This window comes from Diabrotica virgifera, chromosome 5 (assembly GCF_917563875.1).
Source record: "Diabrotica virgifera virgifera chromosome 5, PGI_DIABVI_V3a".
NCBI classification, from domain to species: domain Eukaryota; kingdom Metazoa; phylum Arthropoda; class Insecta; order Coleoptera; family Chrysomelidae; genus Diabrotica; species Diabrotica virgifera.
Window position 1 is genome coordinate 61,882,903 of NC_065447.1, and position 12,352 is coordinate 61,895,254.

Below are 12,352 nucleotides of genomic sequence, written 5' to 3' on the forward strand. Positions count from 1 at the left end.
ATATTATTTTCTTACTCTATATTTTGTTGTATTTTAATATTTTAATTCCACAAAAATCAAACTAATGTTATTATTGTTTGTGAAATTTTGTTTAAACAATTGCATATGTTTAAAAATAATAAACTTTTATTCTCTAAGTTAAAATATATGAACAAAGAAAGTTTTTGCTAAAAAAAGTGTTATTTCAAAGGATAGAGTATGTGTTTTTATTTTGCAATAAACAAATTTATTTATTTATATCGAAATGTAATAAAAATTAAAATGTATCAATAATAATTATCAAAGGTCATTGGAATGCCCAATCAGAGCAAACTATCCGCTGTCCTGCGCGTAGCACCAATAATTAATGTTTATTTAAAAAAATTCCTGACGCCGTGGTAGTTAATCGATTTTAGTTTTGCAAATTGCAAATGAAAGGTACAGTCCACTTCTATAAGCAAAAAAAATGTCAACTTGCTATCTGCTTTATTTTCAGTCCTGTAACATTTTGAAAAATGATTTTTTTGCGAAAGCTGTATTGCAAAATTTATTTTGCAAAATCTATTAAACCGATCTTAATGAAATTTACAGTGTTGTTTTACTATATCATGAAGTTTTTCTGGGTAAAATATGAAGGTCGTAAGTGTGGCATAAATGTTTTAAAAACGTAAAATGCGAATACTTGTTTTTGTATGGTTCTTTCGCATTTATTGCTATTTTGCAACAAGGGCGACTATTTTTTAAATGTTTAACCAATTCTATATTGTAGAAAATTTAATTACGAAACTTTTATGTTAGTACAACTTTTCTCGAAAATGAATACTTTTAAAGTTATAATCAAAAAACGAAGAAAAAATCGAACTTTTCCTTCATTTTTTGACATTTTGATTATTTAAACAATGTTCCGGACCTTTTTGAGAGGGAGGATAACTCAAATATTATTATTTGAGTTATTTTCAAGCAATTTCTGCAAAAAAATTTGAGTCACCTCTCAACGTCCAAATGTACTAATATTTTTACAGATGCGTCCTGGTCTATGTGGTAAAATTATTAATTCATTAGACATTATAGACTAAGGGCCGGTTGTTCGAACGCTAATCAACAATTATCATTATCAAATATTTAATTACTGTCACCAAACTGTCAATGTCAACTTTGTTTGGGTTGCTGAAAACATAATTAATTAAAATTATGAGATTTATTATCAATTATGTTAATAATTATTGTTATATTAATTGATTATAGTCTCAGAATTGTAATCAATTATGTTTTTAGCAACCCAACCAAAGTTGACATTAACAGTTTTGACAGTAATTAAATATTTGATAGTGATCATTGTTGATTAGCGTTCGAACAACCGGCCCTAAGAGCCCATATAGGTGGAATTTGCTAATCATTTTAGGCATGATAAGAGTCTATAACTTGAATAGTCAGTGCCGGATTTACCACTAGGCCGACTAGGCCGCGGCCTAGGGCCGCAAGCAAAAGGGGGCCGCAGCGTTTTGTAAAAAAAACTTTTTTGTTAAAAAAATTTTACTAATTGAATTAAATCAGTAAACAATTTTTCAAATAAGAGAATGGCTATTCTACTAAACACGTGGTATTTTACTTTACAACGTTTTGACAAGAGTAGCAAAACATTAACTGCTACAGACTTGAATGTGACTTGCAACATACAAATCTCTAAAGGAGTACGCATTAAGTCTGAGAGACAACTTTGATTCCTATGAAAAAAGAGGAAAAGAGTTGTCTAAAAATAAAACCTATATTCTTGAAATAAAAAGACGCCCGAAAATAAAAACTCTCCCTGGCTAAGACAAAGAAGATAAATCCACTGAACCCCACTTTAATGGCAAAGAAAACTTAAAGATCCATTGTTGTAATTGACACGCTTTATTCAGAATTGAATGAAAGGTCCGAAGTTTATTTCAGTCTTAATGAAGAATATGGATTTAAAACAACTTACCATCAATTTCCAATGAAGAAATCGGGGTAAACGTTTCTATTTTGACTAAAAAGTATCGAATCGACATAGATGGCAACTTTGGAGAAGAGTGTGTATAGTTCAAAGGCTTTGTTGAAGGTATATTTGATGAAGAAAGAGAACCTCATGACAACAAGATTACCAAGCCTCCGAGAAATACACTTTTGGAGTATCTGAAAATCATTCATGAAAAACAGTTAGCAACATTATTTGCATGCATGATGACATCTAATGCATCTGGAGATAGATCATTCAGCGTGTTGAAAAGAATCAAAAACTACTTGAGTAACTCGACTTCTGACGAAGATTCTAGATTGTCTAGTTCGGCCAGTTTTGTTTCAAATGCTGAGCTTTTTCAAGCCTCAGGCTACAGCTCCACGGGCGACAAATTTACGCTAGCAGTAGCCGTAAAACGAACTTAGGTTCCGCGGAACGGAATAGGAATAGCCGAACTACAGGACTTGTGCGTAGTCGGTTCAGTTCGGCTATTCCTATTCCGTTCCGCGGAACCTGAAGTTCGTTTTACGACTACTGCTAGCGTAAATGTGTTGCCCATGGAGCCGTAGCCTTAGACTTTAAGAATTTGATTAAAGATTTTGCAGCCAAAAAATCTAGAAAAGTGAGTTATTAGAGTTTAGATATGATATTTATTATAAGAGAATAATGAATTGAACGATCTAGAAGTTTATTTGTTGTATTGTTATACCTGGTTGCACCAACAGATCTTAAGCTTAAGGCGTGCATTAACGAAATATATGCGTTGCACCATTGAGTCTTAGATCAATTTTCAGCTTGCCACAATGGATTGTCATGTGGATTGCATTGATAAGAATTGAAAATTATGGTGCAACGTATGTGACACTTAAATCGGCCCTATCTATAAGCTGAGATGGGTTAAGCTGGAGCTTAAGATTTGTTATTGCAACCGGGCATTAATATTTTTATTTTTCAGTACCGTAGCCTATTACTATTACAGTTCATATTATTTTGCTTGTTCTTTTACTTATAATGTCTTTTCAACTCGGCTCTTTTTAGTTTTTTTTGTCATTTGTACTTTTCCCTCCGAATGAAACAAATGGTATTTAATTTTAACAATCAACTACAATACTAATTATTTATAATATAATCATCTTAGTAATATTAATAATTTTACAAATAACTGCTGTTTGCTAACATTTTGAATTATATATTATTTATCTTCTTCTTAAGGTGCTTTCTCCATTACTGAAGGTTGGCTATAACTACAGCAAATTGTTCTCTATCGTGAGCGGTTCTTAGTATCGAATGTGTGTCCATGCCTGTCCAGTTATTAAGTCTTTATGCTTTAATTAAATAATAATCGTGAAGTTATCGGGGGCCGCTCGGGGTAATTTGGCCTAGGGCCGCAAATACCCTAAATCCGGCACTGTGAATAGTAGAACCTAAAAGAAAACATATGAACACTGTGCCCTCACTATTTAGGGGCACATGCGTCGACAGTGACACCTCAAACTTTCCACCTATGGACGAGATAAATAAATTAAAAGGTACCCTCCCTCACTGTCAGAATTAAATTTTTGAAGTGAAAACTTCTTTAGGGACGTTGTGCGATTTTTGGATAGGGGAAATGCATTGAATCCGCGACCGTCATCGCGACCATCATCGCTTATGCTATATAATTTTGTGTATGTATATATAAATTGTGCAGAGGTATTTAAATTTAAAATAAATGTAAAACCTATTTTAGGAAGTTGAAAAAGGTGTTATTTCGCGACCGTCATCTCTTCGGCGAAATAAATTTTGTGCGTATCTATATTATGTGAATCTATACATAAATTGTATATAAGTACTTAAATTTAAAATAAATGTAAAACCTATTTTTGGATGGGGAAAAAGGATTTATTTCGCGGCCGTCATCTCTTCGGCAAAATAAATTTGGTACGTATCTGTGTTATGTGTATGTATACATAAATTGTATACAAGTACTTAAAAAAATAAATGTAAAACTTATTTTTGGATGGGGAAAAAGGATTTATTTCGCAACTGTCATCGCGACCGTCATCTCTTCGGTGAAATAAATTTTGTACATATATATATTATTACGTGTATGTATATATAAATTGTATACAAGTACTTAAATTTAAAATAAATGTAAAATCTATTTTTAGATGGGGAAAAAGGATTTATTTCGCGACCGTCATCTTTTCGGCGAAATAAATTTTGTACGTATATTTATTATGTGTATGTATATATAAATTGTATAGAAGTATTTAAATTTAAAATAAATGTAAAACCTATTTTAGGATGAGGAAAAAGGATTTATTTCGCGACCGTCATCTCTTCGGCGAAATAAATTTTTTACGTATCTATATTACATATATGTATGTAATACATGAATTGTATAAAAGTATTTAAATTTAAAATAAATGTAAAACCTATTTTTGGATGGGGAAAAAGGATTTATATCGCGACCGTCATCTCTTCGGCGAAATAAATTTTGTCCGTATATTTATTATGTGTATGTATATATAAATTGTGTAGAAGTATTTAAATTTAAAATAAATGTAAAATCTATTTTGAGATGGGGAAAAATGATTGATTTCGCGACTGTCATCGCGACCGTCATCGCTTCGACGAAATAAATTTTGTACGTATATTATTGAAGTGAAAACTTCTAGGGACGTTGTGCACTATTTAGATGGGGAAAAGGTATTGAATTAACGACCGTCATCGCTTCGGCGAAATACATTTTTAAAGAAAAAACTTCTTCAGGGACATTGTGCACTATTTAAATGGAGAAAATCTATTGAATTAGCGACGTCATCGCGACCATCATCGCTTCGGCGAAATAAATTTTTGAAGTGAAAGCTTCTTTAGGGACGTTGTGCACTATTTAGATGGGGAAAAATATTGAATTAGCGACCTTCATCGCGACCTTCACCGCTTCTGCGAAATAAATTTTTGAAGTGCAAACTTCTTTAGGGGTGTTGTGCATTTTTTGGATAGGGGAAAACATTGAATTTGCGACCGTCATCACTTCGCCGAAATAAATTTTGTACGTATTTATATTATGTGTATATAATATATACACAAATAGCTTAGGACGTACGCAACGTGTATATAATATAGGTAAAGCACTTCTGTTTGGATGGGGAAAAAGCATTTGGATGAGGTCGCGACCGTCATTGCTACGGCGAGCTATTAGTAATTTATATACTATAAGTTGTATTGCCTATAAGTTCGACCGAAGTTATAAAGATTGGAAGAGGGATAGTGTGTGTACACGAATACGCTCGGTTCGCCAGAAGTTGTCACTTCTGTCGGCACTCCCACGAGTGCCTTAAATTTTTTTTCATTTTTTTAAGTTCTATATATGTGATTAAAAAATAAGATTCAGCGTAATTTTAACCCACCATCCCCTTCTCCCTCCCCCACCATCAAAAACTTAATTTTTAGTTTTTATTTTTTTAGGTGGGTTGCAATCAATTTTAAATTATCAAAAAATTCACACGCATCATTGAGGCTTTTACCAAACATGTATATTTTTTATAGATCCGTAGATTAAGTGTACAAAACCTCAAAAAACATGTTTTATTTATTTTTTTTTTTTTTTTGAAGAAAGCATATAACTTTTTTTGGGATAGCTGCATGTCTATTTTTTTAATCTTGTATTTTATCAAACACTATATATATTTCTAATGTTTTTTTTAGATTTTTCCGTAAGATTCGCCTCTTTCAAAAATCTGAAAAACGGTTTTATAGGGAGTTTTTGGGAGAGTTTCCTTATTTTATAGACTTCAAAATAGATCAAAACAATGTTTTTTATAGGTTAAATTATGTAAATTGAAGTATTTGAACGAAGGATCCTGAGAGGAATATTCGGCGCCATCTGTGAAAATGGCGTTTGTTTCGAGGAGGATGTACAACTACGAGATATACCACATATATAAACATATATTTGGTGCTAAAGACGTAGTATCTCTTATAAAAATAGGAACACCAAGATGGGCAGGACATCTAGCAAGATCACAGCAGAGCAACCCTCATAGAAGAATCCTTATGCCACAACCAGCAAACTGCCGCAGCAAACTGGTAACAGTTGGCAATGGAACCCGTGTTGAGCTGCCCCCCCCCCCAATTGCAAAAATCAAAAAACAAATAGCCCTGATTTATGAGCTTTCATATTCCGCAAACTAAAAATTTTGAGCTCGTTCCACTGAGCAGGAATTTAATACTTTAGTGGGGGGCTGAGTAAACCCGCCCCCCCCCCACTACTTAAAAATAGGAATATTGAATCGGTTTTTGCGGCAGAATTACGAGCTATTTATGAGCTCTTGAAATTATATAGTTTCGATTTTTGAGCTCATCCCCTTCACCTCCAAAAAACCCTTTAATTGATTTAACTTAAGAGAAAAATGCTGAGAAAATAATTCCTATAGCTTATATACTCTAAGAATAAACTATTAAATCACGTGCATTTCGATTATTGAGCTACAACCCCTTCGCAAGAAAACCACCCTACCTTCCCGGCTTAAGAGAAAGTTGTACTTAAAATGCATTAAATTAATTATTTGGCGACTACATATCATTTAATAATTTATAAGCTTCCAAATTACGCGCATTTAGATCAGTAAATTGCACTTTATTTTGTATAGTGCAGTCACTGAAGGTAAAAATCAACGATTACCTTCAATTTCGGTGAACCTTCATCGATTTTCACTAAAATTGGTCAGTGGTTAGAGGATACGTCAAGAAACAAAGGTGACATGGTACCACCTTGCGCCTTTACCCTGAGGGTGGATACCGCCCCTTCTCGGGGGTGAAAATTATTTTATAAAAAAAACTGCACAAATCAATAAAATAACAAATTAAAAGCAAAACTTATTATATAAAGTTATTAAAATAAGTCAATACTTTTTAAGTTATTAAAGATCAAAGATTTTAATTATTCGTGAAAAAAATGCATGTTTTGAAGCGGTTTTTCGTAAATCACTGAAAATTACTTTATTAAAAATAACCCCACAAATCGAGAGAGGGACAAATTGTAAGCAAAATTTGTTATATAATGTTATTAAGATAAATCAATAATTTTTGAGTTATTAAAGATCAAACATTTTAATTTTTGTGAAAGAAAATGCATGCTTTAAAGCGATTTTTCATAAATAACTCAAAAACTGTAAGTTTTTACAAAAAAGTTTTCATCACTAAAATTGAACCTAATAAAAAATATAATAAATTGGTTACTTGAAAAACCCTTTAAAGTTAATTTAAAGTAAGTTATTGGTAATTAAATGTATATTTTTTTCTGCGACTGTTCAAATCTAAGGATTCAAGCTTAAATAATGGGAAAGAGATGCATTGTATAACACTTAGGTACTAAATACTTGTCAAAGTACTTAGAAATACCTATCAAAAATGAGCTCCAGAAAAAGTTTATAGCATCAAAATTTATACTTATAAAGTATACAGCTATAAAACTGTAAAACATTTAATCTTTCAAATACTTTATTTTTTTAGATCATATTTAAAATAATAACTCCAACAATACCCGATTGACGTAAAAAATTATAGATAACGAAATTTGAATTTTTTTTATTAGCAAAGGTTTTACTTGTCTTTTGATTTATGTGTGAATCAAAATAACGAAGATAGAAACGTTTAAGCCTAAATTTTACTACGAGAATAATGTAACTGGAGCCCTTTAACCTATTATCCTAAAAAATAAAGTATTTGAAAGATTAAGCCGGTACTTTATGTCTCGGTTGACAGCCGGTTCGTTAACCGGAGTTTAATCGGGACCTCTTTAGGGTCTCTTGCGTTGTAATAAATGCAATTACAAGTATTATTATGATTATAAATAAGAATAATAATAATACTTATAATTGCATTTATTACAACGCAAGAGGCCCTAAAGAGGTCACGATTAAACCCCGGTGAACTAACCGGCTGTTAATCGAGACATAAAGTAACGGGCCTAAATGTAATACAGTTTTACAGCTCTTGAAATTACCTTTCAAATAGTTGGATATACCTGATATCATAAAAATTAACAGAGTGATTAAAAAAAATTCATTTTTTTTGTAAAAATTTTTGGAGTATAAATTTTGATGCTATCAACTTTTTCTGGAGCTCATTTGATAGGTATTTCTAAGTACTTTGACAAGTATTTAGTAAGTGTTATAAAATGCATCTCTTTCCCGTTATTTAAGCTTGAATCCTTAGATTTGAATAGTCGCAGAAAAAACTATACATTGAATTACCTATAACTTACTTTAAAATTAAATTAAAAGGTTTTTCAAGTCAGCAATTTATTCTATTTTTATTAGCTTCAATTTTAGTGATGAAAACTTTTTTGTAAAACCTTTCAGTTTTTAGGTTATTTATGAAAAATCGCTTTAAAACATACATTTTCTTTCACAACAATTAAAATATTTGATCTTTAATAACTCAAAAAGTATTTATTTATTTTAATAACGTTATACAACAAATTTTGTTTAGAATTTGTCCCTCTCTTGATTTGTGGGGTTATTTTTAATAAAGTAATTTTCACCCCCGAGAAGGGGTGACATATACCCCCGGCTAAGTTGTTATTGTTAATTTTCTTTCTTGACGTATCCTCTATCCGCTCACCAATTTTCGTGAAAATGGAGATTTACCGAAATCGAAGGTCATAGTTGATTTTTACCTACAGTGAATGCACTATAGAAAGAAAATGGCAATTCAATATCTGAGATGCGTATATTTTGCGAGCTCATAAATTATTAAACGATATCTAGTCGCCAAACAATTAATTTAAATTATTTTAAGTACAACTCTCTCTTAAGCAGGGAATATGGGATGGTTTTCTTGCGAAGGGGTTGTAGCTCAATAATCGAAAGACGCGTGATTTAAGAGTTTATTCTTAGAATATAAGCTACACGAATTAAACTACTATTAACTTTTTTGTAAAAACTTAGTTTTTCAGTGATTTACGAAAAACCGATTCAAAACATGCATTTTTTTCACGAATAATTAAAATTTTTGATGTTTAATAACTTAAAAAGTATCGACTTATTTTAATAACTTTATATAATAAATTTTGCTTATAATTTGTTCTTTTATAGATTTGTGCAGTTATTTTTTATAAAATAATTTTCACCCCCGAGAAGGGGCGGTATCCACCCTCAGGGTAAAGGCGCAAGGTGGTACCATGTCACCTTTGTTTCTTGAGGTATCCTCTAACCACTGAACAATTTTCGTGAAAATCGATGAAGGTTCACCGAAATTGAAGGTAATCGTTGATTTTTACCTTCAGTGACTGCACTATTCAAAATAAATTGCAAGTTACTGATCTAAATGCGCGTAATTTGGGAGCTTATAAATTATTAAATAATATGTAGTCGCCAAATAATTAATTTAATGCATTTTAAGTACAACTTTCTCTTAAGCCAGGAAGATAGGGTGGTTTTCTTGCGAAGGGGTTGTAGCTCAATAATCGAAATGCACGTGATTTAATAGTTTATTCTTAGAGTATATAAGCTATAGGAATTGTATCCGCAATACGATATATTTTTAAGTTTTCTCAGCATTTTTCTCTTAAGTTAAATCAATTAAAGGGTTGTTTGGGGGTGAAGGGGATGAGCTCAAAAATCGAAACTATATAATTTCAAGAGCTCATAAATAGCTCGTAATTCTGCCGCAAAAACCGATTCAATATTCCTATTTTTAAGTAGTGGGGATGACTCAGCCCCCCCCTCCCCATTAAAGTATTAAATTCCTGCTCAGTGGAACGAGCTCAAAATTTTTAGTTTGCGGAATATGAAAGCTCATAAATAGCTCATAAATCAGGGCTATTTGTTTTTTAATTTTTGCAAGTGGGGGGGGGCAGCTCAACACGGGTGGCAATGGATAGAACTGACTGGCGTAATAGACTTGAAAAGGTCGAGGCTCTTTTATAGGACTGTAGCATGTAGCACCATTGATGATAATGATGTAGATTGAAGTAAATGAGTCCTTTAAAACATTTAAAATTACGCTGAGTCTTATTTTTTAATCACGTAGAACTTAAAATAATGAAAAAAAGAATGTGTGTGTACTTTGTACGCACGTAAGAAGTTCTTCGTACTTCTATTATATGATTTAAACGAAATTAATATACTTTTTATTTATATTTTGTTTAAATATTAAACTAATTTATACTTACTACTTCTCAAACATTTTTATTAGAACAGTGCCAAAAATTAAAATAATAAAAGAATAAAACACACACAAACACATTAAACAAGCCACAAATGATGTCTGAACATTAATTGTCGAAAATTTTTTTAACTAAATACGTATTTTCTGAAAATACAATTATATAATAAATATACTTACAATCATAAAATGTATTAAAAAAAACAAAAAAGAAAGTTTCTATTGGGACTCGAACCAGCGCTGATAAGAGCGGTTGGTATTGGAATTCATTCGCCTTCTCCGCTTAGCCATGGACACTATGTGTCATTATTTACGAAGATCGACTAACTAAACGGATTAAACTTGTGATATTTTGATATTTTGAAAATTGATCAAATTATTTTGATTTTGAATTGAAATGATTTAGAATTGAAAAAATACAACAAAACATAGAGTAAAAAAACAATATATTAGGTGAATATTGATAGAAATTTTGATGGTTATCAAATTATATAAATAAAAGTATTACATACTATGTATTTTGGCAGATCAAATAGGTAGGTTTATACCCATGATACATTAACAATTATTACGTACCTGTTGCTTTTAAAAACTATTTAAAAGTCACTACAATATTATAAACTTTTTTGTTTCTGTCCTCACAACAATAAAACTAATATATTATACATTTGTTTACCTTTACCTTTACCATATCGGATAATTTTTGACATGTCATTTGAACATCCAATCAGAACAAAGTTATAATGCGCATGCGCCGGGCTGATAGGTTTTAACATATAAAAAAATCACCCTCTATCGCCGGTAAAGAAGTATAACTTCAGGAGGGTACATACTTATCTTTTAATTTATTCCGTCCATAAGTGGAAAGTTTGATGCGCCACTGTGGCACAATGGCACGCATGTGCCATTAAAAAGTGACGGCACAGTGTTCATACGTTTTTTTTTAATTCTACTTTAAAGTTATAGGCTCTTATCGTGCCTAAAATGATTAGCCACCGGCTCTTAGTCTATTATAAAATAGTAGAATGGAAAATTCGGCCAATGGCAACAGTGCATGCAGAGTTATGTTACATTATTTCTATTTGTTATTATTAATTTTTATTTTGCTAAATTTGCATTTATAAGTAGGTTAACCTTAACTGTTTGGTAAAGTTATTAATGCACTATTCACTGTACACATTATAGTTATACACGTAATCATAATCACTATAATCAGGTTTAGTAGTTTAGCTAAATGGAAGCAGTAAAACAAGAAATCGACGAGGATACATGTAAAATAGAAATAGAGTATAATGACTTGGATGATGTTGTTCTTGACCCGGATAGCTTTAAATCCGAAATCAAGGAAGAATCCAATTTAGAAAGGGATTGTTCAACTGTGAAGGAATTTCCAGTAAAGACTGACGTTGAACAAGATGGAAATAAACTTACCTGTTTTAAAGAAAAACAAACAACCAAAGAAGGTAAGTAAATAATAAGGAAATATTTTCTGTTTTGTCTCTTTTCCAATATAAATTTTTTTGAATCCATCCTGTTAACTCAACACACCAGAGATCTTCAAGTGTGTTTACCGATATGGAATTTAGATATCAAGCGACCTTATGAAGTTAGAAAAAAATATTATGTATGACTTTCTACTCACTTTAAAATGCTCTAAAAATGTCGAATTTTGTATTTAACGCATATTTTTTCTATAATTCTATTGATTCTATTTAAAAAATAATTTACTATTTTGACATCTACTTTCAAATAATATTATATCGTCCATCTTGATTATGATGCTGCTGTCATTAATGTCATAGTCATATTACGTCATGTCACTTTTCAGTCAATGTTGCCATATTTTAAAAAAATGGTCTTTCTTGCAAAAATTTTATACAGGGTAGTCCAGAAACTCTCCCGACAAGCAAGGACCGGAGAGTCCTCGGATAATTTGAAGATAATTTAACCCAATTCATCCAGCCCGAAAATGCTTCCTAGGGAGGTAAAGCTCTTTAAAGATGGCGTCTTGTAATTAGGTATTTTTTAAATAGCTCCAGAACGCTTCTATTTAGAAAAACAAAAACTGGTACGCCTATTTATCTTCCAGAGATAAATCGATTCCATTGATTGCGAATTTTTATTGCCGGTTATAAGCGTCCGTTTTGGGTAGGGCAACGGTTATTTTATTCCATAACTGTTTCGTCTTTAACTTTTAAGTATTTTTGACACTAGATTATTAAACTCTGAGGTATT